The sequence below is a fragment of the Neovison vison genome, chromosome 11 (assembly GCF_020171115.1).
Source record: "Neovison vison isolate M4711 chromosome 11, ASM_NN_V1, whole genome shotgun sequence".
Classification (NCBI taxonomy): domain Eukaryota; kingdom Metazoa; phylum Chordata; class Mammalia; order Carnivora; family Mustelidae; genus Neogale; species Neogale vison.
The window spans coordinates 184,809,493-184,836,461 of NC_058101.1; the positions used below are offsets into that span (position 1 = coordinate 184,809,493).

At 36.6% G+C, this 26,969-nt stretch overlaps 1 pseudogene; it reads right to left on the bottom strand.

Annotated features, from left to right (window-relative positions):
• Window positions 1-10,151: 10,151 nt before the first annotated feature.
• Window positions 10,152-11,114, bottom strand: LOC122890388 (annotated as a pseudogene).
• Window positions 11,115-26,969: the final 15,855 nt, after the last annotated feature.

The following is a 26,969-nucleotide window of genomic DNA, read 5'->3' on the forward strand; positions in this document are numbered from 1 at the left end:
GAAGGATAAAACAGGTAGACGATCAGTCAATAATTTGAATTCAGATAACTAGGTGATTAGTATTATATAGAAAGATCCTTCAAAAAAGCTGAGCTTTTTTACTTCTATCCACATATATATAGACTTAAGATGTGATTTTTCCGCATGGGTATGGTTGTACTTTAGTACTAAAGACTTCATTTAGGACTATTCCACCTGAGAAATACTTTGACAAGGAAATGTTATTGCAAAAGATGTTGTAGCGTGGAGCATCTTTTTAAAGTCAAAACTTAATAAAAAACATTGTGTACAGGCAGTGAGTAGCTGGCTCAACAAATTTTTGGTTTCAGGAAACAGTGTTTCATGCAAGTAACCTCAAAAATAGCAAGTTTTATCATAAAGGTATATAAGGATTGGAAGCTGTTGTTTCCAACTCTCTCTCTCCCTCTCTCTCAGGAGCCATGTAATCCCTTGAAAAGTGTATCTCTAACTGCTCTTCCCTTTCTCAGCTGGCTTTACACTGGCCTCTACTTTACCTGTGCCCCACGTCATCTTAGCTAACTGGTCATCTTACCAATTTCTCGATTTCAGGTTACTGGAAGTAGAATGTGATTTTCCTAGTTTACGGGTTCAAGGTGGCTTTGCATCCCTAGGAAACCTATAAATTTGCTGCCTGTGGCAGAATACAGAGGGTTGGAAATTCTTTTCTACTACTGCTAAAAGATGAATCTAATTTAATTCCCTATAAAAATGGCCTTGCCAAATAAATAAATAAATAAAAACAATGGCCTTGCCATAGTGATCTGTTTGATAGATAGAGTATAGTAGAAGTGGCCTGGGAGAAGGGCTTCCACAGTTAAGTCAGAAGAAGCCTTCTACCTTCTACCTGGGTCTCTGGTAGAACAGCCTCTCCTGGAGCCTTGAGCTGCTGTGTGTTAACCGCCTTGATTGAATGACAGGCACAAAGGCTTTGAGATTACACTAAAAGTGGGAAGGGCCCTGCTGAGTCCAGCCTTCCAGTGTCCCCACCAAGGTGCCAGCCATGTGAGAGAAGCCGTCTTGGACCCTCCAGACTCCCCCAGCTGACTCATGCTACCTGTTCCTAGCCAATGCTCTGGGCAACAGAATCACTCACATGAGCACTGCCTGCCTAAATTCCTGACCACAGTTAGGGTATTGAATAAAACGGCTATTGTTTTAAGCTACTAAATTTTAAGGTAGTTTGTTATATGCAGCAATAAATAATTGAGATACCTCTGCTTCCATCAGCTGTAACTCAAATGGAAACAGCAAGCTAAGTCTATCCCAACAAGGCCAGTGGGTAGCAGTTTCCTTGTACCAAAAAAAAAAAGTAAAAAAAAAAAAAAAAAAGTCATTAGGAGTTTGAAATCCTTAGGTTAATTGCTGCCCTTAATTTCCCTTGAGGCTTTAGCAGGGAGGAACAGGATTAAGTTACAGCTAGACTCTGATGGGATTTAGATTAATAAAATGAAGGGACATCTAGATGAAAGTACTGACGTCATTACCCGGGTTGCAACTTAATCATGGTAAAAAGAGGATAATCGTAGTTGAAAAAGATACACATTTGGTTGACAGAATGATAATTATATCTAAAACTTAAGGCCTCTGTGGTCAGTCCCTTTCATGAACATCCGAAGAAGAGAAACAACACATTTTAATAATGTCTCAGTATTTTTTGAAGCTTGTCCTAAATGCATTTTGCAGGTACTCATTTGAAATGAAAGATATGCGTGTGACAAAGTTATGTATGGATATTTTTGGAGAAAAAGGCCTAAAGCTTCAAAATCAGTTACATAGTCATTATTAACTGAAAATTTCTCACAATCCGTGGCAGTTACAGAAAGACAACTATTTTCCCCCAAACTGCACAAGTTTCAGCCTCCTGTCTACATATTTCTCTAGAAATTGCCACAGGCAACTCTGTAGTGTGGTTATCATCAGGGACATTCAGACTCGCTCTAAGATAGCTGGCTCTTGTTAGAGACAAAAACCTTATCACCAAGAAATTTCTGTGACTTGTTAAAAATCAATAAAATAAAGGGATGGGGTGCCTGGGTGGCTCAGAGGGTTAAGTCTCTGCCTTTGGCTCAGGTCATGATCTCAGGGTCTTGGGATCGAGCCCTATATTGGGGGGGGTCTCTGCTCACCAGGGAGTCTGCTTCCCCCTCTCTCTCTGCCTGCCTTTCCACCTACTTGTGATCTCCCTCTCTCTGTGTCAAATAAATAAAATCTTAAAAAAATAAAAAAAAAATATATAGGGGTGCCTGGGTGGCGTAGTCAGTTAAGCATCTGCCTTTGGCTCAGGTCATGATTTCAAGGACCTGAAATCGAGCTCCACATCAAGCTCTTGCTCGACAGGGAACCTGCTTCTTCCTCTCCCTCTGCCTGCCGCTCCCCCTGCTTATTCCCTCCCCAACTCTCTCTGTCAAATAAGTAAGTAAAATGTTTAAAAAATTTAATAAAATGTGAAAAGGAGACTCTTTGATCCCTAAGTATCTACGCTGTTTTTTCATTGGACTAACTGGAGCAGCTGTGTTGATTATGATTAATTGCAAATGTCCTAATCTTCAGTTAGTACTTTTTAAAGTACTAAGTTTAACCATGTCTGAGATTCCTTATTAGACCATAAGCCCAGAGGCAGGAATTTTTGTAAGTGGCCAGAGACATAGAAACCATACAGGCTCTCTTTGTTTTTCTGACAGTATGATAATTCACACTTTAGGCTCAGAGTATCAGTAACGGACACTTGCTGTTTTTACTGTCTAGCATCTTTTTATTGTGAGTTTTTTTCTTTTAAAATAGCTTTTGTTTTAAACAACTGTTTCCTCCCTTTGATGCATGAGATTTGAGTTGACAGGAGACCCAACTCTGACTCCAAGGGTGAAATGTCATGGACTTCAGTGACTCAACAGATCTTACCCTCTTGGCCAAAGAGATTTTCTTAGAGATGGAAAAATAATCTAATAAAAAGATAAGGTGGGATGTTCTGGGGCTTTTGCTAAAATAGAGGCTCTTTCTCTGGCGTGCAGGAGCTCCTGAAAAGCACCTTCTTTCTCCTCATGGATGTGAGGTTGGAGATCTGAAACACAGTGACCATTTTGCTACCAGGAAGGGACACCTTTGGCCTACAAAGCTTGTGCAGCCGAAAAAAACAGCTCGATGAGACAAACTCAACCGCATCCTTGGTGACTAATCTGAGCCACTGGATGAAGACTCACCTCAGGTATAGTTCCAGATTTTGCTTTTGTAAGAACTAATAAGTTCTCTTACAAAAAGATGAATTTTATTGTGGTTTATGTTTCGCAACTAAGAGATTTCTAAGTGACACAGTGTCTTCTGTTTTGCCATAGCATCTTTAAGTGATTTGGAGATAAACCTCAAGTTCCACTAGGGCAGGGATTCTTGTCTGTTTTGTTTACTGCTAACTTGTATTGCCTTGCACACTGCCCGTAATGTTAGGTGATCAGCAAATAGTCATTGATGAGATTTGCAAATTTAGGTCAACCTTTGAGAAAATCAATGTTGTTAATAACACATGCCAAATGAAGGAATCTACATGCATATCCCTATAGGACATGAAGTTAGAAACACCTAAAGTATGAAAATGTGTTTCTTTCAGAAAAAAACTATAATTGTTAATGAGTTTCAGACAGCACTGTGTTGGAATTGGCTTGTACTGCAGGAGGATGGATTGTGTCCATCTCTTTCTAACTCCACATCTACTGATTTCACATTGGTAGCTTGAAATTGGTCATGGTGGGAGTATTTGTACCATGATAATTAGCAAACACTAGATTCCAGGCCTTTTATTTACCCCCTCCTCCCCCAAAAGCCAGTTTAACATTATTTCCCCCAGAACAAACTTTTAGTGACACGAGCATTTTCTTGTAGAAAAAGAAAAGTTTTTAATTTTAGAGTTGGAAGGTAACTTTGAAGTTTGCTCCTTGTATATCCTAAGTTTACAGAGGAGGGATCTAAGTCTCAGGCTAAGTCACTGAGGTCACAGCATACCTGGACGTCTTATTTGTGTGGGTAAATCAGGAGATACCCCTTTTATGGGATTTTTACCCATATTTGATATTTTTATGTTTTTCCCCCCAGAGGTAAAGAGAAGCAAACATCAAGCCAAAAATATTTGCAGTTTATTTAGTCATTAAATTTTTATTTGGCATGTTTGATTGATCAGTGATAACGTTTTACTAGTTGACACAATCTACCTAAGGACATGATTTCTAATATCATTAAACTTTCTCCCTAAGTCAGATACTATAATTAAGACAACAATATTTAGACCTTTGCTGTTAAGATTGGGTCTTTGAAAAAAAATGAGCTACTGAAAATATAAGTCCCAAATTAAAAAAAACCATCAGTGCAGGTTTGATTCTGTTGATTGCGACTGGGATCGTGGTGGGGTGAACACAGAAGAGCAGTAAGAGACTCGAGGTCTGATTCAGAGATGATTTGCCCAGTTGCCATTATGTCCAGCTTTTGTTCAAACACCCATTGTTTTCAACAGCATCTTTCTTTCTTTTTCTTTTATAGACGTCTGCTATAAAAATGTGCTTAATGAGAAATAAGCACATTGGTTAGAGAGAATTAAAATAGACTACATAAAATCACCCAAGTTGGTCCAGAAAATATTCTACAGATAACTAGTTTCAGAATCAAAACACCCAGGGGTGCCTGGGTGGCTTAGTCAGTTAAGTGTCTGCCTTCAGCTCAAGTCATGATCCTGGAGTCCTGGGATCATACCCAGTGTTGGGTTCCCTGCTCAACAGAGTCTGCTTCTCTCTCTGCCCCTCCTGCTGTTCCTTCTCTCTCCTCTCTCAAATAAATAAAATCTTTTTAAAAAAAGCCTAATTTAACCATTGTACATCTATGTAATTAGAGAAAACTACCTTATCTCCCTAGACTTTTATTTTCTTATTTTAAAATTAGCAAAGTTGAATAACACTTCGGAAAACCCCTTCATATTTTAACATTTATTGGTTCTTAAGTGTGCTACCCTTGCATAGAAAATCTAGTACATACACTGTAATGAGGACTAAATGTAGGTCTGTTGAAGGAGATCAGACATAGGACATATAACCCATTATATAAATTCCAGGTAGAGTCTTTTAGAAATTGACCACTTAAAAGCTGTACTTAGGGGTGCCTGGGTGGCTCAGTGGGTTGAGCCGCTGCCTTCAGCTCAGGTCATGATCCCAGGGTCCTGGGATCAAGTCCCGCATCAGGCTCTCTGCTCAGCAGGGAGCCTGCTTCCCTTCCTCTCTCTCTGCCTGCCTCTCTGCCTGCTTGTGATCTCTCTCTGTCAAGTAAATAAATAAAATCTTTAAAAAAAAAAAAAAAAAAAGCTGTACTTAGAAGAGCAGTATTATCATTAGTATTGACCTAATTATTCAAATCTTGATAAGATAGTGCTAGTTGGCTTTTTAACACCCCCTCATTGCTATATATTAACTCTAAATAGGTGTAAGAAATATTAATTTCTGATATAAAAATCAACAATTCATTAATTTATTCAACAATTGTTTATTAGATGCCAAGTACTCTCTGTCTTCAGATATTGGAATCTAGGAGGAGGAACTCACTATTGAAGATGTTCTAAGACTGAGTTAATAGAAAATAAATTGATTCTGTGAAAGGTTAGTGTTCATCAAGACTAGTGTAATGAAGTGCTCATGGAGAGGGTGGTTTTCATACTCAGTCTTAGAAAGTACGTATGACATAGTTAAGTGGGGAGAGTATATAAGATACTCTCTGGGCGCTGAGAACATGAAGGGAGTACATATCTTCTCTGGGAAAGTGAGCCTATCAATCTGACTACAATAGAAACATCCTTTGGGAAAATAGAATGACACAGGCTGGAAAAAGTATATTAAACCCAGTTCTGAGGACTGGCTGAATATATCAACCTAAAGCTGGATGAATTCTGTATCTGTAAGTGTTATATTTTCTACTGTAATGCACAAACATGACACATTTTCTTTGATAGGAAGTTTTTCAAGTGTTTGTACATAGTTTCAGTGTTCTTTCAAATCTTTACTGCTTTGCCTTAGTCCTAAAAACAAAGTTCAGAAATCTCGACATTGTGCCGTTTTTTGTAGAGAGGAAATAAAGCTGAAATATTAACACAACTGGCTGAATACAATCCATTAAACATAAAACCTTAACAAATAGTATGTAACATTTTTGTTACACAGAAATGTGCTCAGCTATTGTCAGTGGAAATCTTTTGGATTGATTCAGGCCAGCCATCTAAATGGTGGAGGGGAGGAAAAAAGTACTGAATGAACAAAAGACCAAGCTAAGAAAACAGATTTTTTTTTTTTTAAACTCTAATTGTAGGAAACCATTTGTGGAATAAAAACAAATTGGAAATCTTGAAATATGTAATAATAGTTATTTTACAAATAGGGGTACTAAAGAAAAATGCTTACAAAACAGGTGTAATTATCTAAAAAAATTGAAAACAATAATAACGTAGATAGCAGGCACTCTTTTCCCAAATTCCTGGGCTGAAAGTGGGCTTCCCAAGGTCTTCATGGTAGTTAACTAGGTACATGCTTTCTAGTGTAAAACTTACTTACATGTTATTTATTCCTTGCAGTCAGAGTTTGTGGTAGGCATCATGATTCCCATTTTGTAAATGAGAAGACTTAAACTAGTCAGAATATGGTGGTAGAGACAAGGCTTAAAATAAGCTTCATGGAAGGGTTCAAATACGGGGTATAGAATAGTGCTGCTTGCCTCTCGTTTCATAAGGTTTTATGGGGTATTCTGTTCTGTTGAGGTTGACTGTAACACATTTACTGTAACACTGTGAGGAGATAGTGATGTTGAATTTGATTTTCTGGGGTAGTGTTTTGAACTTCCTAATGGCAAACTATTTCAAAGACCTTTTAGATGAAGATCGTGTAGCAACAGGTTTTTTCCCCCCCTTTTTTGAAAAACTTTCTCCAGACAATAAAGAAAAAAATGAATGAAAAACTCAATTATCAATGAAATAAGGAGATTGATGACAATCCTCAACCCTACATTTTGAAGGATAATCCCACCAAATGTTCAGAAATCTGAAGTGAAGTGGGTTACTGATAGCCTACATCCTTCAAAGCTCACAAAGAACCGATTTTTCCAAAAGTGCACTGTGAAGGTGATTGTCAAGGTGGCAAAAGAGTGAAAGAAGGAGGGAAACAGTGGTCACTTGAGGCTAAGAGCAGGCTACTTATATCTCCTGAATGTTGAAAAAAAAAGGGAAATATTTTTTAGTGTCACCAATGACAAAAGAAAATTCAGAAAACATTACTTGATATGAATATTTTATTGCATGAGAAACTGTTGTTGAACAGGGAGACTTCAGAACCTAAAGCTGGTAGTAGTACAGCTCAGTTTATAAAGCAAGAATGAGTAAGCACATTGTTTCTTATTTTCAGTAATTTGTTACTGGAAACTCACTTTCCTTTCCTATCCTGCATGAGCTTACTGGTTTGTGGCTGATTATCTAGGAAGCTCTAAGGTCACACTGACATGTAGAAGGCTTAAGCTTTGTTTAAGGTCAAAGTCAGCATTTCAAGGAAATCAATACAATTTGACATTTTGGTTATGTGACTAGGAGTGTGTGGTCTAGTGTTTGGTCTAGAGGTACCTTCAGGTTGTGGTCTCTATTTTAGTTTTTATTTAACACCAACAAAAATAAAGTGACAGAGTTGGCAAAATGTTTTGGAGGTGAGTAAGCCAAGCAAACGTGTTTGACGTTACTTCCTTCTGCACTGCCCTCCCTTCTGTTCCTGCCTTTAGTTTCCCACTTTTGGATTGGTAAATTGTTCACCCAATACATGAATAATGAATAACTTAAAAAATGAACCAACATGGGATCTATCACAAAGGCTTAAAAAAGGGAAAGAATAAAGTGAAAAGTAAATGAAGAAAATACCCCACAAGAGGAATTAACCAAGGGAACAGAAGAAGAATTCAAACAGCTTTCTGTTCTTTCAGAGACCTTTCTTTCTCTCTTGTTCTTTCTCTCTCCCCCTCTCTGGATCCACAAAGTTACAAATGCTTAAAAAGATACTAAAAGACTAAAATATACTAAATGAAGTAGCAGGACTCAAGTAATAAAGGGAAGCAAAATATAAAGGCATTATAAAGACAAAAGCAATATAAGAAGAAAAAAAGCAGAATAAAAAATTGAAATATGGGGAGTGCCTTGTGGCTCAGTGGGTTAAAGCCTCTGCCTTCAGCTCAGGTCATGATCTCAGGGTCCTGGGATTGAGCCCCACATCAGGCTTTCTGCTCGGTGGTGAGCCTGCTTCCCTTCCTCTCTCTGCCTGCCTCTCTACTTGTAATCTCTGACTGTCAAATAAATAAATAAAATCTTAAAAAAAAAACCTTAAATATGGGAGAATAGTGAACAGACCTAATGAAACAATATACAATAAAGTGAAAAAGAAAAAGACTACAAAAATAATTATTAATAAGGATAAATAAAGACCGAATATATCTTAAGTGATGCTCCTGAGCAATGGTCTCATCCAAAATGCCAGTAAGATCCACTCTGAGAAGCATTAGAGATGACACATAGCTTTGAGCCTGAAGTCAGACTGCCTAGAAGTGGACATGTATCTTCTCATCCTCATCTTTGCTACTTCCTCCCAACCCCAATTTAAATATTAAAAGGAAAGTCAAAGGTGCATCTATCTAATGACCTCCATTTTCTTTGTAGAGTTGGATGTGATGTCTACCTAGACTGTGTGTGGGAAAAGAGGTTTGAAAATAGTATAAAAATCTTAATATAATGGTTTTGGAGAGGAAAAAGAAATACAGTGTTCTATCATATTTATTTATTTAACATTGAGGACCATGAGTTAATCTGTAGTGACTGAAATCGCATTATATTGTGATTATAAATTTTACTAGTGGTTTTTAGTATCTTTGGGTGAGGAGTAGGGTAGAGTAGTTGAAAGTCAAGTTGATCTGGGGTCAAAGTTCTATATGACATGTGGGAAAGGACAAAAGAGGGGGTGTTGAAGATATTTTAAGAGATTTGTTGAAGTGGTTGACCCTGAAATCTAGATTGGGTAGAGGAGAAATTAAAGACATAAACATTTAAAGAAAAGGAAATGGCAAAGAATTCAGTTGTCAAATCACTTTTTTAATTGTTCAATAAATTAGAATTTTTAGTAGCATTTTTGATATTATGGATTTTCACTCTGATTCTGACTAGGCCCTCCTTATCAAAGGAAGCTCTTTCTGTGTTCATTCAACAAGTACTTGCTGAGCATTGAAAAGCAAGGTCTGGGCCCTTCCTCATTTAATGAGGAAGCACCCAAACCACTTTATTCCAAACCTGATCCCTCTTTTTGTGATCTTTATCCCACGATCGAATTATTCTCCCATGTGTGCTTATTTCCTCCTCTCTCTTCTTCTTTTTTTTATCATGAAGTATTTTACACACAGAAACATGCTCAGACATTTGCATTTCTAATCTATCTCACCCTTTAATGCCATCCATTGTTTTAATTATAATATCTTTTCTTTTTCCAAGTTCATTAACATCTTCTTGAAAAGGTTCAACGTGGATCTCAAGGCCTAGCTGAATTATAACTGCCTAACTTCCCTGATCACCACTTAGAATTGTTTGCCCCACTTAAAATTGTTTAAATCTAGAAAATTACCTTTTAGATAAGAGTTACTAAGCGATCATTTTTCAATTTAGTGAAGATACACTCCCTGCCTCACTTAATAGTCAGGAAAATAATTTATTATAATACAAAATTAGAATAAAGCAATAACAAGTATAAAGTTCAGAAAGGAACAATTAGTTCTGACAAGGGTAATCCAGGGAGGCTCCATGTAAGAAGATGAATTTGTTGATGACAGAGATAGTGGGGAGAAGAGGAAAGTAAGACAGTTTGAACAAGGATATTAAAATATGAGTTTGTATATTTAAAGATAAAATTTTTAAATGCATTTCCACAGTATTTTATGGTCTATAATATTTTTGAATACTCCAGTGTATAATATATAGATTGTTTTTGTTTTGTTTTACACACTGTTGACCAGTTAATGTTTAATGTATTCTTTTTTCCTTTTTGTTTTTTTTTCCCCACTTTTTGCTGAGTAAATTGTTACTATTGTTTTTATCTGAAAAATCACCATAGAAAATTGTGGTTTGGTTTATTACATCTCAGTAGGTTGCTCCTGAGTTCAAGGAAGCTTGCCTTCTTCTATGCTATTTTATCTTTCTTTTGGGAAAGAGACATTTTGGCATGGTTCCACCTCTTCTTTTTAACTTCTTAGGCTACTTTTCATAGACTGGGTTCTTCAGTATACCACAGTGAGTTTTCTTATACATTTCCTCCTACATATTTGGAGCTTTATTGTTCTTTATTTATTGAGAGAATTTCTTGTAAGCATCCTCATCTTCTTCAATTAGGTAATACATGTAATCAACTTTCTGACCCATGATGTGCTTTTGTATGGAATTCCTTGCTTTCTGAATCATAACCAGGGAATTATTTGGTATGTGAGGGAGAGACAAGCCTCCGTCCATAGCTCCTTTGAGAGACGCAAAAAATTTATTTCCATTAGTAGTTCTGTCAAACCCAGCATCCAAATAGCCGGTGAAGGCACCAGGTTGACAATCAGTGCTTTCCGCATGGTATTCATCTCCAGTCACTTGGACTTGGCCTTCATAATCTTGTCCATGCCAAACCTACTGAGAAGCCTGGCAGGCTAGCAACAGATCAGTACAATACACTGCAGTATAATTTGTCAGGCCAACCTTCATATTACACTTTGGGGCTTCATGAGCATGAGCTACACAAGCTATCATTTACTCCCTCTGTGGGCATAAGCAATCTGACAAATGATTTATCTGTTGGTGACACGAACTATCATCCTGTAGTTAGGTGTATTATTCTTATTTTATAAAATATACTAATGTATAATATATATATTTATTATATTTATATATAATATAAAATATACTTATTTTATCCTGAATTACAAACATTTCCAAGCATAATAATCAGTTTACCCTCTTGTCTTCTTCTAAATTTCACCTGCTATCTCTTGAAACAAACCTTATTCTTGACAACTTTATCAAACCACATCTGCAGAAAAGAGTCTGGTGTCCTCAGCTTACCACAGACCAGCAGGCCCAGCAAGACTCTGGTGGGGGGTGGGGATGGGCAGCTAATGTTTGAAGTATTCTAATAAGAATATTCCCTTTGGGTGTGGTTTAACATGTAGAAAAAAACAAAAACAGTGGGCACCAGGGTGGCTCAGTGGGTTAAGCCTCTGCCTTCAGCTCAGATCATGATCTCAGGGACCTGGGATTGAGCCCCACATCAGGCTCTCTGCTCAGCAGGGAGCCTGCTTCCCTTTCTCTCTCTGCCTGCCTGTCTACCTACTTGTGATCTCTCTGTCAAATAAATAAATAAAATCTTAAAAAAAAAAATAAAAAAGAAAACAGTATTACATAGACCGTGACTAAAGCTGCTTCATCTATTCTGGTCTCTCTCTCAAATAAAGCAATATATTTTATTAGATGAACACTATTCATTTCACCAACAAAAAATCAAATATGTAAATTGGGTAGCACGAGTTTTTATATCTATACTTAAACATTATATAAGGATCTAGTGAATGCAGTGCCTCAAGTTCTCAGAATGGCTCTGCATGGCTAGAATTCTGGAGCCAATCCTGTGTCTAGGAGATTGCCATGAATTTTTTGGTGCCTGACTCAAAATAAAAGACTAGCTGTATATTTCTTTTTTAATATTGTAATATTTGCCTCAAATGGTCTTCTCATAGAAGAACTACATTGAAGCATATAAAATAGGCTGTATGACTGTTTTGTGCGTGTTGGCTAATAAACGTGAGAGTGGTGGGATTCCATGTTACATTTATTTTCATTATAACTTACTCCACGGTAGCAAGTCTATAAAGAGTAATTACTCACCTGTCTTTAAATATAGGAGGTTACTAGTATTTACCAAAAATAATTCAATAATTATGAACAACCAAACTTAGATAAAACAGTTTATAATGACAATTGTTAAGAAAATAAGTTATCTGGTATTAAGGTCAGGCCTCTTGTTACTGCTTAGGAAGATAATAGATCCATGACCTTTTAGCATACATAAAAAAATAATTTTTAGTAGAATTTTCAAAACATTCCTAATTCAGACTTTTTGACTGAGCCTGTTAACTTTTTTTAAAAAATTTTATTTATTTATTTGACAGACAGAGATCACAAGTAGGCAGAGAGGCAGGCAGAGAGAGAGGAAGGGAAGCAGGCTCCCTGCTGAGCAGAGAGCCCGACTCGGGGCTCGATCCCAGGACCCTGGGATCATGACCTGGGCCGAAGGCAGAGGCTTAACCCACTGAGCCACCCAGGTGCCCCTGAGCCTGTTAACTTTAATTTATTCTTTAATTCATTCATTCAACTTTATTTATTGGATCCTACTTCTGTGCTACACCCTTTCTAGGGGCCAGGGGTAAAATGGAGAATAAGACTGACAAGGTCCTTGCTTTCACAGCTCTTACATTGTATTGTAGCACAAGACTTTCAGTGTTCAAGCATTCTAAATAAGACTTCCAATGATTCTCTTTGTTTTCCATGTGATTATTGAGAAATGAAACAAAATTTGGTTTTGCATCTATATATTTTTTTTCTTTAAAAATTTAGTACATTACCGGTACATATTCACCAAAGCAACTTGTTTTTTTCTTGGATGTTTAAATTGTATATTTTCAACAAGTGCCAGGCAGTGTTTATGGAAGCATAAATATGTATGTGCAATGCACTATCCTAAGAAAAGGGAGGATTCAAAAATAGTGAAAGAAAATTTCCTGTTCTATAGTCACTTGTACTTAAGGTGGGCTGGTGGTTCTCTTCAGGATCAGGTTCACAAGCTCATCAAGCTTTTGATCTCTTTATCAACAACATCTTTAAATTTAGCCTTTGTATGGTTACAACATTACCTTTCTAAGTTCATGTCACCTGGATCATAAGATCTGCAAAGATTTTCTTCCTTTCAGTAGGTTGCCTTTTCCTTTTGCTGATAGTTTCCTTTACTGTGCAGAAGCTTTTTATTTTTTTGTTAGGTCTTCTTTGGCAAGAGAAATAATCTAGAAAAAATGTTGCCAAGGCTTATGTCCAAGTTATTACTGCCTGTGTTTTCTTCCAAGAGTTTTTTGGTTTTGTGGTTTCAGATCTCACATTTAGGTTTTTAATCCATTTTAAGTTTATTTTTGTATATGGTGTTAGAGAGTGGTCCAGTTTTATTCTTTTGTATGTAGCTTTTCCATTTTTTTCAGCACAATTCATTGAAGAGACTCTTTTGCCATTGCATGTTCTTGCCTCCTTTGTCATAGATTAATTGACCACAAAGCTGTGGGTTTATTTATACATACATTGTATGTATCTTGAAGACTAGGGTTGTGATGTACCTCCCGCTTTGTTCTTCCTTAAGATTGTTTTGGTGAGGGGAGCCTAGGTGGCTCAGCGGGTTAAGCCTCTGCCTTTGGCTCAGGTTCCATACAAATTTTAGGGTTATTTGTTCAGGTTCTAGGTCTATGAAGAACTCAAGTGGTACTTTTATAGGGATTGCATTGAATCTGTAGATTGCTTTGGATATTAGGAACATTCTAACAATATTATTAGGATGACTTTCATTTAACAACCACCTGGCTGAGTATGGAATTTTTGTCCTTTCCTGGGAGCTGTGAGAGGGGCAGAGCTCAGATCCCCCTCTCACTCTTTCACTGTGCTCGCTGATTTTGCTCAATAGTTTGAATGAAAAGAGTAGTTGAGTTTCTTAATCCATCCTTGCTTAATTGCCATTGGAAGTCATTAGTTCTCCTTCACAGTTTATTTCTGTTAATGTAGATATTTTCCCATACACCTCTTTTAATAGGTATTTGAACAGAAATGAGGAATAAGAAGTCCAGCCAGAGACTTTATCTTATGCTGCCATTCTGCATTCTATTTTTTTTCCAATTTATTTATTTTCAGAAAAACAGTATTCATTATTTTTTCACCACACCCAGTGCTCCATGCAAGCCGTGCCCTCTATAATACCCACCACCTGGTACCCCAACCTCCCACCCCCCCGCCACTTCAAACCCCTCAGATTGATTTTCAGAGTCCATAGTCTCTCATGGTTCACCTCCCCTTCCAATTTACCCAAATTCCCTTCTCCTCTCTAATGCCCCTTGTCCTCCATGCTATTGGTTATGCTCCACAAATAAGTGAAACCATATGATAATTGACTCTCTCTGCTTGACTTATTTCACTCAGCATAATCTCTTCCAGTCCCGTCCATGTTGCTACAAAAGTTGGGTATTCATCCTTTTTTATGGAGGCATAATACTCCATAGTGTATATGGACCACATCTTCCTTATCCATTCATCCGTTGAAGGGCATCTTGGTTCTTTCCATAGTTTGGCGACCGTGGCCATTGCTGCTATAAACATTGGGGTACAGATGGCCCTTCTTTTCACGACATCTGTGTCTTTGGGGTAACCCAAAAGACTCCACCCCCAAACTACTAGAACTCATACAGCAATTCAGCAACGTGGCAGGATACAAAGTCAATGTGCAGAAATCAGTGGCTTTCTTATACACTAACAATGAAAATACAGAAAGGGAAATTAGAGAATCGATTCCATTTACTGTAGCACCAAGAACCATAAGATACCTGGGAATAAACCTAACCAAAGAGGTAAGGATCTGTACTCGAGGAACTACAGAACACTCATGAAAGAAATTGAAGAAGACACAAAAAGATGGAAGACCATTCCATGCTCTTGGATTGGAAGAATAAACATTGTTAAAATGTCTATACTGCCTAGAGCAATCTATACTTTTAATGCCATTCTGATCAAAATTCCACCGGCATTCTTCAAAGAGCTGGAGCAAATAATCCTAAAATTTGTATGGAATCAGAAGAGACCCCGAATTGCTAAGGAAATGTTGAAAAACAAAAATAAAGCTGGCGGCATCACCTTACCTGATTTCAAGCTTTATTACAAAGCTGTGATCACCAAGACAGCATGGTACTGGCATAAAAACAGACACATAGACCAGTGGAACAGAGTAGAGAGCCCAGATATGGACCCTCTACTCTATGGTCAATTAATCTTCGACAAAACAGGAAAAAACATACAGTGGAAAAAAGACAGTCTCTTCAATAAATGGTGCTGGGAAAACTGGACAGCTATATGTAGAAGAATGAAACTCGACCATTCTCTTACACCGTACACAAAGATAAACTCAAAATGGATAAAAGACCTCAACGTGAGACAGGAATCCATCAGAATCCTACAGGAGAACATAGGCAGTAATCTCTTCGATATCAGCCACAGCAACTTCTTTCAAGATACGTGTCCAAAGGCAAAGGAAACAAAAGTGAAAATAAACTTTTGGGACTTCATCAAAATCAAAAGCTTCTGCACAGCAAAGGAAACAGTCAAAAAAACAAAGAGGCAACCCACGGAATGGGAGAAGATATTTGCAAATGACAGTACAGACAAAAGGTTGATATCCAGGATCTATAATGAACTCCTCAAACTCAACACACACGAAACAGGCAAACACATCAAAAAATGGGCAGAAGATATGAACAGACACTTCTCCAATCAAGACATACAAATGGCTATCAGACACATGAAAAAATGTTCATCATCATTAGCCCTCAGGGAGATTCAAATTAAAACCACATTGAGATATCACCTTACACCAGTTAGAATGGCCAAAATTAACAAAACGGGAAACAACATGTGTTGGAGAGGATGTGGAGAAAGGGGAACCCTCTTACACTGTTGGTGGGAATACAGGTTGGTGCAGCCTCTTTGGAGAACAGTGTGGAGATTCCTCAAGAAATTAAAAATAGAGCTTCCCTATGACCCTGCAATTGCACTGCATTCTATTTTTATTAATTTATTTTTTTATTATGTTATGTCACCATACCGTACATCATTAGTTTTTGATGTAGTGTCATTCTGCATTCTAGAATTTGTTTGATTGACAATTGATTGTTTTTGAGAGCATGATGAAGACTTTCCTCGAAAAATTAACTTCTTTAAAAAAAAAGAATATAAACTTTTTAAAGGCAAGGTAAACTTGTCAAGACCCTAACTAAGCAGATGGCTTTCTATTCTTGAGCTTAGTGGTTTTTTTTGTTTGTTTTGTGGGTTTTTTTTTTTTTTTTGAGAAAAATCCTTCATATGTTTGCTTACTGGTGATCTTTGATTCCACTAGCATTTATTAGCAGTTTACATACAAACTACCATGATTCAAACAGCAACTTCTAGTGACTTCTCTACTGAGCTACTCCTTCTCATCCTAAACAACCCAGTTTCTTTTTTAAATTGTGTATACTGCTCTCTGTTTCACTCTGGTTTGTGCCTATGTCTGTTTCTATCCCTATCTCTCCTTCTCTCCCCCTTTCCTCCCCACCCCCTTAGCCACCAGCTTCTGAAATTTTCTCCGTTCCTCCAAAGCTGCTTCCCAGGGTTCTGAGCTTATCTTTAGACAAGACAGAGAAAAGACTTGAGGCAGCTTGCCAATGTGTTGTAACCCAGTGGAGAACCATTATCACTTAGGAAACCTCACTCCAGTGACATCTCCTCCTCCCTTCTAGTCCCAATTTTCTCACAGAGAATTACCATGGCACTGTACCCTCCCTCTTCTCACCCTCGCTCAGAAGTCTTATCACCACAGAATATATTTGAGTTAAAAGGTTATATAATTTAGTTTCCAATTTCAGAATTTTCCTTTAGAAATTTTTATTTTACAAATAAATTCTTTCATAGAGTTTAACTTAGCTAATATCTCAATTGAAGAAAAATAAAAGCAAAAAGTAATTATTGGGCATGCTGATCACTTTTCCCTGAACAACACTAATTTTCTCATTGTATACTGGTTATCTTTTTTGGTATCCATTGCTGTGTATTGTAAAAGCCATTCCTGAGTTCTAAAAGGTCTACTTGGAAAAACAATAGAAAACAATTAATCTTAATAATGTTATATTGATCGGTTTATATGTTTGCATAAAATCCAGTTGAGAAACCCAATATGTCACTATAAAGACGGTAAGAAACACGGAACACTCATAATTATGTACAAATATGGGAAGCAGATACTTCCATCATGAATTTAGTAGAATTATTAAGTGAAGGGGTGTGTGTGTGTGTATATATATATAGTGCTAAAATTTTCTTACCATTTTCTCATAAAATTATCTAAGTCATGTCTTAATATAACCAAACATCAACATTAAGTAGTAGTATTTTCTGAAACAAATAGTGGGTAGATAATAATGAGTGATTATCACGTTATAGTCAGTGCTTCTCAAAGTGACACCCAAGAGCTGCTTGCATGAGTATCTGGGTACTTTTTAAAAATGCAGAGGGGCACCTGGGCATGCAGTTGGTTAAGCTTCCAGCTTTTTTATTTTGGCTCATGGTTTGGCTCATCAAAAACTTTTGATTTGGTCATGATCTCCTGGTTGTGGGATCGGACCCTGCATTGGTCTGTATGTTCAGTGTGGGGTCTGTCCCTCTCCCTGTACTCCTCCTCTCCCCACACTCCCCAACTCATGCATGCTTGAGCATGCACTCTCTCTCTCTCAAACAAACAAATAAATAAATAAATAACGCAGATTCCTGAATCCTTCCCACACCTATTGAGTCAAAATCTCTGAAAATAGGACCCTGTCATCTTCATTACATGAGCTCACTGTTTGATTTTAGGTACATTAAACTCCGAGACTTACTGAGTTAGATATTATTATGAAAAAGGTAAAATCAGGTAAATAAAATTTAAGTGCTATCCTCCATTTCAGAGGAAGATGTTTTTCTTTTCTTTCTTTTTTTTTTTTAATTAAAGATTTTGTTTATTTGACAGAGAGATCACAAGTAGGCAGAGAGGCAGGCAGAGAGAGAGAGAGAGGAGGAAGCAGGCTCCCCGCTGAGTAGAGAGCCTGATGCAGGCCTCCATTCCAGGACCCTGAGATCATGACCTGAACTAAAAACAGAGACTTAATGCACTAAACTACCCAGGCCCCCAGAAGATGTTTTTCTTGTCTTTTTAACTGCTTGACCAAGGAACAAAAATCAAACAACCTGTTAGAATCTCCTACTTCAAATTCAGACAATTTCGTAGATGAAAATGGCCTTGAGCTAATAGAATGACTGTTACATAATTTTCTCTGGTTCTTTTTTATGTGTTTATCTAGTCCCAATTACCCTTAGATACATCTAAGTCCTCATAATAAAGCACATGTGGTTTTCTGTCTTGCCATGAACTCTTTAAATTCATATTCTGGATAGTTATGTGAGCAGTGCAATTAATCCAACAATACTTGTGGAACAGTGAAACAATTAGGTTAATAAGGAGGGAAAAAAAGTAAACTTGGTGAAGAGGAAAATTGGATAAACTCAGTTGACATTTGCAAATAAAACCACAGGGAAACTTAATAGACCCTTTTATATATTTTAGAAAAATAAATCCAAATTGGTACCAAATTATCAGTTATATTCAAAACACTGAGATGCTATTTACAATTTAATAACTTTGATTGCCATTATTTTGTAATTGATTATCATTTAGGGTTCAAACCAATGCTGGTGTTCTCTCTGAATTCTTTTGATAAAGAAATTGATGGTACAACCAAAAACAACTTGTTTTCAAGCATATTTAAATATTCTAAGCAGCACTTTATATGAAAGCAAATAACACAAAAATTATACACTAAATATTGTTGGGGAGCAAGAATTCCTGTCCCCTCAAATCTTCTTCTAGCTGCACTAAGAATCAAATTGACGTGAGACAGACTAACAGGAGAAAATAAAATTTAATAGTTGTATGAGTGGTGAATCCATATAGACCTGGAAATTCCAAAGACAGGCAAAGGGAGGCATACATGTCATTCTGAATTAGGGAGAAGGGGATAGGGGTCTGGGGTTTCAGAGGAAAGGAATGCACGTCAAAGGGCATAAGAAGAGCATATGTTGGGTAATTGGATGTTTTCTCTGCCATACAAATGGGTCACTCAAATAAAATTTATCTCCTTTAATAACCCTTATTCTGGGAAAGATCCTTCAATTTAGATTCTTCTGTGTGGTTAAAGGAGGAACAAAATTTTCTCTTGAGCCCAGAGGGTCTCAAGTGCCTTCAGCTCAAAATAATCCACATACCAAAGTGGCACATTCCAGGGGCTGGGGGAATAGGACAGCTGTCCTGAACCCCTTCGATACTCTCTTTCCTTAATTGTGCAATAAAAGAGGTTCTTCCAGACAGCAAATCCAGTTCCAGTTGTTTGTTCTATGAGAATTTGGTTTCAGGGTGTGGTTGGTATTTAGTAAAAAGAATGTCTGTCTTCAGCTCTCCCCCAATTCACTAAATAATAAAGAACCAACTTTTTTATAGATTACTGGGTAGATACTCTGATTGTCAAGATACTCAAAGCCAATTTTGGTCCACAATGAGAAAGTTTTTGGTTTTATTTCTTTTCCTTTTAAGATTTATTTATTTGAGAGATAGACCATGTGTAAGAGTGGGGAGGGACAGAGGGAGAGGGAAACAAGCAGACTCCCCGCCTGGTGGGAATCTCCACGGGCTCCATCTCAGAACTCTGAGATCATGATCTGAGCAGAAACCAAGAGTCAGATGCTTAACCTACTGAGCCACCCAGGTGCCCCTCAATTAGGAAGTTTTAACCCTTCTGGCCAGTATATGTCTTCCTTCCTTTTTTAAGTTGTTGTTGTTCTTTTGTTTTGTTTCAGATTTTTAAATTCTAGTCAGTTAACATATAGTGTAATACTAGTTTCAATAGTAAAATTTAGTGATTCATCACTTACATAGAACATCCAGGGCCATCATAACAAGTGATCTCCTTAACCGTTTAGCTCATCCTCCGCCCATCTTCCTCCATCAACCCTGTTTGTTCTCTGTAGTTAAAAGTCTATGATGGTTTGTACCCCTTTCTTTCCTTTCCTTCCCCTATGTTCATCTTTTTTGTTTCTTTACATTCCACATAGAGTGAAATGCTTCACTTAGCATTATATACTTCAGCTCCATTCATGTCATGGCAAATGCAAAGTTTTATTCTTCTTGAAGAAGAACCACCCAGGCACCTTTCTTACCCCATTTATTAATGTGGTTTATCATGTTGATTGACTTATGAATACTGCAGCCAAGGAATAAATCCCACTTGATTTTGGTGAATAATTCTTTTAAAGTACTGTTGGACTTGATTTGCTAGTATCTTGTTGGGAATTTTTGCATCCATGTTCATCAGGATTATTGGTCTATCATGGAAGTAGATAATTTGAACAGACTGATAACGAGAAATTGAATCAGTAATCAAAAATCTGTTCCCCCCCCCAAAATCTCCAAGCCAGATGGCTTCCCAGGGTAATTCTACCAGATATTTTAAAGAGGAGTAAATGCCTATTCTCAAACTGGTCTGAAAAACAGAAATGAAGGAAAACTTCCAAACTCATTCTATAAGACTAGCACTAGCTTGATTCTAAAACTGCACAAAGGGGTGCCTGGGTGGCTCAGTGGTTTAAGCCTCTGCCTTCGGCTCAGGTCACGATCTCAGGGTCCTGGGATTGAGCCTCACATTGGGCTCTCTGCTCAGCAGGGAGCCTGCTTCCCCCACTCTCTCTCTGCCTGCCTCTCTGCCTACCTGTGATCTCTGTCAAATAAATAAATAAAATCTTTAAAAAACAACAACAAAAAAATAAAACTGCACAAAGACCCCACAAAAAAGAATTATAGGCCAAATGTTTTTCATCTCTACTCAAAAACTTTTATCTGCTGTTGTTTACTATTCTTTAGTTCTTTCCAAAGAAATTGGTTGTGGTTCATTTTTAGAACAATTAAGGTGTTAATAGAGTATATTTTCATGTACGGTCCTAAATATACTACCATGATATGATAAGGACTTCTTGGAAACTGAAAAACAAGGGTATTTTTAAAATGTATTTAGATACAAAAGTTAATAAAAACTTTGTTTTAATGAATGTAGGACTTTGATAAATATTCTTAATCCATTCAGAAAACATGAACTTGTACCTACAAAGGGTCACAGGCTGTGGATCTGCATAGATATACATCCATTCACAGTGATGCAAATGAGAAAAACCAAGATCAGGAACCCAGATTTGAGAGTCAAATGAGATGATTCATATTTAAAAGGGAGACAGCCCTTTTGATACTCAGACTTGGGTATCAGTCAGAAGTGGATACAGTTGGTAGTAAGGAGATGGGTTGCATATAATTACAGAAAAATGAATCCAAAAACACTCAGGCAGGGAATTTCATGTTCTCTGAAAAGATCTGGAGTGCAAACATTTGCAGATTTATATGACTGACAGCATCTGCATGTGGCTAAAATCATTCTGTCAATTTTTGCAAATGTATGAAACACCAAATCAGTTTCTCCTTTGAGTGGTGGGATGTGAGAATGTCAGAGGCAGCTAACATAATGAGAAAAATTTCTCAGAAAGTAGGACTGGCTAGAGCCTGAAGCAAATAAAGGCTTCAAGGGGACTCAAAGCTATAGAAAGTGGTAGAGAAGTGGTGATATCTTTTTCCTGACAAGTGGCATGGACTCATCATTTTTCTATGAAGATGTCAGAAGAGGCTGTCTGATGGTTTGAATATAAATGTCTCATCTGGCATGATGTTCAACTGAGTGTCCCTGAAAAATTCATATTTTAATAATGTTTTCCCTGACATTGAACAAAAGAGTAGTCTTTCCAAAAGACAAAACATCAATCAGTGTAGATACCAAAAATAATTCCGTATGGCCAAGAGCTGGTTATTTTTGCCCAAGTTATCTGTATGATTTTTGGTCTGTTAGATATTAACTGATACTCTAGTATGAAACTTAGGAAAATTTATCTTGGAGATTTTCATCCTCCCTTTCAGGGCCCCATATCCCTTTGGGAGATATCTTGGCCATCAGGATCTGATTTTGGTTCCTCCTCTTGAGATCAGTCAATTCATTTCCTATAGTGCATTTGTATTTATGTGCTGTACTCTTCTGGGATTACTTTCATAGTAAAATTTTAAATGTAGAAGGAACGAAAATCAAGTTAAGGAATTTCAAATGTTAACAGGCAGCATTGTCTTGATACTATTAAAATTCTCCACCGTCCACTGTAGGCCAATTTATGTCTAATTCAGAACTTTCTTTTGGTAAAGATCAGTTCATTAATGCTCCTTATCTATTAAATCTAACTCAGGTTTTATTTATAAGCTTGAATGAAAATAATTCGCCTTAGCTTGCCTAAAATTTCCATTTTTCTGCTTGCCAGCAGAGAAAGTAGACACGATAGAATTTTTTTCTTTTCTGCCTCAAGTCTGGTAGAATATCACTTGAAAGTCATTCCTTCAGAAATATTTAATGAAGATTTTCAACATGCCCAGGTTTTTATGCATAGAATTTAGGGGGAAGAGTGGCACAAGGAGCCAAAGTAACTTTGCAAAATTAGTTTTTTGTTTCATGGGGTAATGAACCATGGAAGTATGTTAATTGGTTCAATTGTCTCTCTTTAATGGTAGAGTCAGGGCTGATAAGGAAACAAAAATGGAAAATGTAACTAGAGCACTTAAAATCTGTTTCAATGCTTTAGGTTTCTTTTTCATTAGGATCTATCTACAGAAGTCTTTAATATGTTTTCAGCAAATAAATTCTATGGAGCTACTTTTTCTATATTTGAATTAATAGACTGAAGTAGCTTTATAAATTAAATCAGTCAATTTCTATGTATTTTATGTGCTCCAACTTTTAAGTCTAAATAGGACATGGAAAAATAAGAAAAAAAAAGTGGCAAATAGACTTTATGTGATGCTCAAATTGCACATTGCTGACAACTCTAAATACTATTTTAGTGACCTAAAAACAGAAACAAAAAGCATTATTTAAAAACTATATTTAAGTGAGAAAGGTTTTTCTTTTCTTCTTCTTCTTCTTTTTTTTTTTTTTTCTTAACACGGTGACTACCAATGTTCTAATATTTAAAGAGCTTAGATGGAGTCTGACTTCAACAATCACAAAAAAAGTAATAAGAAAACAACTTATTGGTTGTGGTCTTCTGTTGGGGGGAAGAAAAAGCAAAGTAGGAGAAACTAAGGTTAGAGAGAACTGGGGATCAGGTAGTTCTGGGGACCAGGTCTTTATAAGGCATGAGAGCATTGCTACTGCCTTGGACTCCAGCACTTTGTAAGTCAGTCTGTCTGTCTAGCACACTGCTCTCTCCAAAACACTGTGGAAACCACTGTGGACTGTTAAAAACAAGACAACAGGTCCAAAATCGAGTCAGTTGTGCTAAACCCCACATCACCAAACTGAGACTTCATTGCAGTTCGCTCTTTCAGAAATGGAATCTTAAATCAGTCTATCAGGAATAGCCTGGTTAATACTGGTGAGGTCCTCTGCCTGAGAGACCCCCTGCTATCTCTCAAAGGAAAGTAATCTTACCACAGACAATCTGCTTTGTGCTAGTATAACTTACTTCTACTCCCTTCTGCCTATAAAAATCTTTCATTTCCTACAGCTCCTCAGAGATCCTTCCTGTCTGCTAGATTGGATGCTGCTTGATACATGAACGGTTAAAAAAAGATCTTCAGAATTTACTGAGTTGAATTTTGTTTTTTAGTAAGACTAAACTACATTGCTTCTTTTTTCTTTTATTATTTTTTAACCTTTAATGTACTTGAACAACTCTATATGCTATGTTTACCACAAGTGTAGCTTGAAGCCTGTACCTCTCACTCCCCTTTACCCTTTTTCAAACCATCCTCCCACCCCCCACCACCACTTTGTTCTCTGTATTTACGGGTCGGTTTTTGTTTGTTTGTTGTTTGTTGTGTTTTTTTATTCCACGTAAGTGAAATCATATGGTATTTGTCTTTCTGACTGACTTCACTTAGTATAATATCCTCTGGGTCCATCTACATTGTCACAAATGGCAAGATCTCATTCTTCTTGATGGGCAGGTAATATTCTGTTTCACATGTATACCACATCTTCTTTATTCATTCATCTATTGATGGACACTTAGGTTGCTTCTATATCTTGGCTTTTGTAAATAATTCTGCAGTAAGGTAGGGTTGCACATATCTTTCCAAATTAGTGTTTTCAATTCCTTTGGGTAAATCCCTAGTAGTGGAATTGCTGGATCATATGGCATTTCTATTTTTAACTTTTTAAAAAGACCATTTATTTGAGAAGAGACAGAGAGAGAGGGCATGAGTTGGAGAAGGCAGAGGCAGAGAGAGAGGAGAAGCAGACTCCTTGCTGAGCAGGGAGTCCAATGTGGGGCTCAATCCCAGGACCCCAGGATCATGACCTGAACTGAAGACAGATGCTTAACTGACTGAGCCACCCAGGTGCCCCTATTTTTAATTTTTTGAGCAAACTCCATACAGTTTTCCCCAGTGGCTGTGCCAATTTACATCCCCACTAACAGTGTACAAAGGTTCTCTTTTCTTCACATACTTACCAACTCTTGTTATTGTCTTTCTTATACCAGATATTCTGACAGGTATAAGATGATATCTCATTGTGGTTTTGATTTGCATTTCCCTGATAATTAGTGATGGTGAGCATCTTTTCATGTGTCTGTTGGCCATGCCCATTTTTTAATTGATTTGTTTGTTTCGTTGGTTTTTGATGTTGTGTTTTATGAGCTCTTTATGTATTTTGAATATTAACCCTTTACTGGGTATATCATTTGCAAATATCTTTACAAATTGCAGGATTATTTGTTCTTATTATGTAAAAGTACTCTTGGTATTTTGATAGAGATTGCATTGCATATATAGATTGCTTTGGGTAGTATGACACTTTAATAATAACTAATTCTTCCAATCCATGAGCATGCTATATTTTTCCATTTGTTGATGTCATCTTCAATTTCTTTCAACTGTGGTCTTTAGTTTTCAGAATGCGGGTCTTTCACCTCCTAGGATAAGTTTATTCCTAAATATTTTATTCTTTTTGGTGCTGTTGTATAAGAGTTGTTTTCTTCATTTCCCTATCTGCTACTTCATTATTAGTGTATAGAAACACGACAGATTTCTCTGTATTAATTTTGTATTCTGAAATTTTGATGTATTTGCTTATCATTTTTAATAGTTTTTGGTAGTCTTTAGGGTTTTCTATATATAATGTCATGTCATCTTTACATAGTGAAAGTTTTACTTTTTCTTTACCGGTTTGGATGCCTTTTATTCCTTTTTCTTATCTGATTGCTCTGGTTAGGACTTCTAGTACTATGTTGAATAAAAATAGTGAGAGTGGATATCCCTGTTTTCTTCCTGATCTTCAGGAAAAACTGTTTTGCACCTTGAGTATGATGCTAGTTGTGAGTTTTTTGCATATATGGTTTTTATGATGTTGAGGTATGTTCTCTCTAAACCCACTTTATTGAGAGCTTTTATCATGAACTGATGTTGAATTTTTCTAATGCTTTTTCTACATCTGTTGAGCTGATCCTATGATTTTAATCTTCATTTTGTTAATGTGGTATATCATGGTGATAGACTTGCAAATATTGAATGTTTCTTTCATCCCAGGAATAAATCCTACTGGATCATAGTGAATGATCCTTTTATTGTATTGTTCAACGTGATTTGTTAATATTTTATTAAGGATGTGTGCATCCATGATAATCACAGATTTGGGGCTATAGTTCTCTTTTGTAGTGTCTTTACCTGGTTTTGGTAATAGGGTAATGCTAGCCTCAGAGATCTGAAAGTTTTCCTTTCTCCTATATGTTTTAGAATTGTTCAAGGAAACCAAGTATTAACTCTTTTTTAAATGTTTGGTAGAATTTGCCCGTAACACTGTCTGGTCCCAGACTTGTCTTTGTTTTGGGAGTGCTTTAAATATTAATTGAGTTTTATTACTAGTAATCAATCTGTCCATATTTTCTGCTTTTTTTTGGCTCAGTTTTAGAAGATGTTTTCTAGGAATTTATTTCTTCCAGGTTGTCCAATCTGTTAGCATATTATTTTTTATAGTAGTCTCTTGTAATCCTTTATATTTCTTGATGTCAGTTGTTATTTCTTCATAATTTCTGATTTTATTTATTAGAGTCCTCTTTTTCTTGATGAGTTCAGCTACATGTTTATCAATTTTATCTTTTCAAAGAATCAGTTCGTGGTTTCATTGATCTGTTTTACTGTTGCATTTTTTGTTGTTGTCTTTTTAGTAACTATTTATTTATTTCCACTCTGATCTTTAATATTTCCTTCCTTCTGCTAACTTCAGGATTTGTTTGATCTTTTTCTAGTTCCTTCAGATTTGAGATTTTTCTTGTTTCTTAAGGTAGTCCTGAATAGCTATAAGTCTCCCTCCTAGAACAGCTTTTCCTGTATCCCAAAGATATTGGATGATTCTGTTTTTATTTTGATTTGTCCCAATGTATTTCTATTTCTTCTTTGATTTCTTCATTGACCCATTATTTGTCTACTAGCATGTTTTTAGTCTCCATATGTTTGTGTTTATTACAGTTTTTTCTTGTAACTGATTTATAGTTTCATACAGTTGCAGTTAGAAAAGGTACTTGATATAATTAATCTAATACATTTATTAAGATTTGTTTTGTGCCCTGTTGTGTGATCTGTTCTGAAGAATGTTCCATAACATTCTTCATATGCAATTTTGATATGTACTTGAAAAGAATGTATTCTCTGTCGATTTTGGATGGAATGTTCTATGTGTATGTATATGTTATATCCATCTGGTCTAATGTGTCATTCAAGGACACTGTTTCCTTATGGATTTTCTGCCTCGATGATCTATCCATTGAGGTAAATACGGTGTTAAGTCCCCCACTGTTACTGTATTACTATCAATTTCTCCCTTTATATCTGTTAATATTTGTTATATTTATTTAAGTGCTCCTTCATTGGGTGCATAGACATTTACAATTG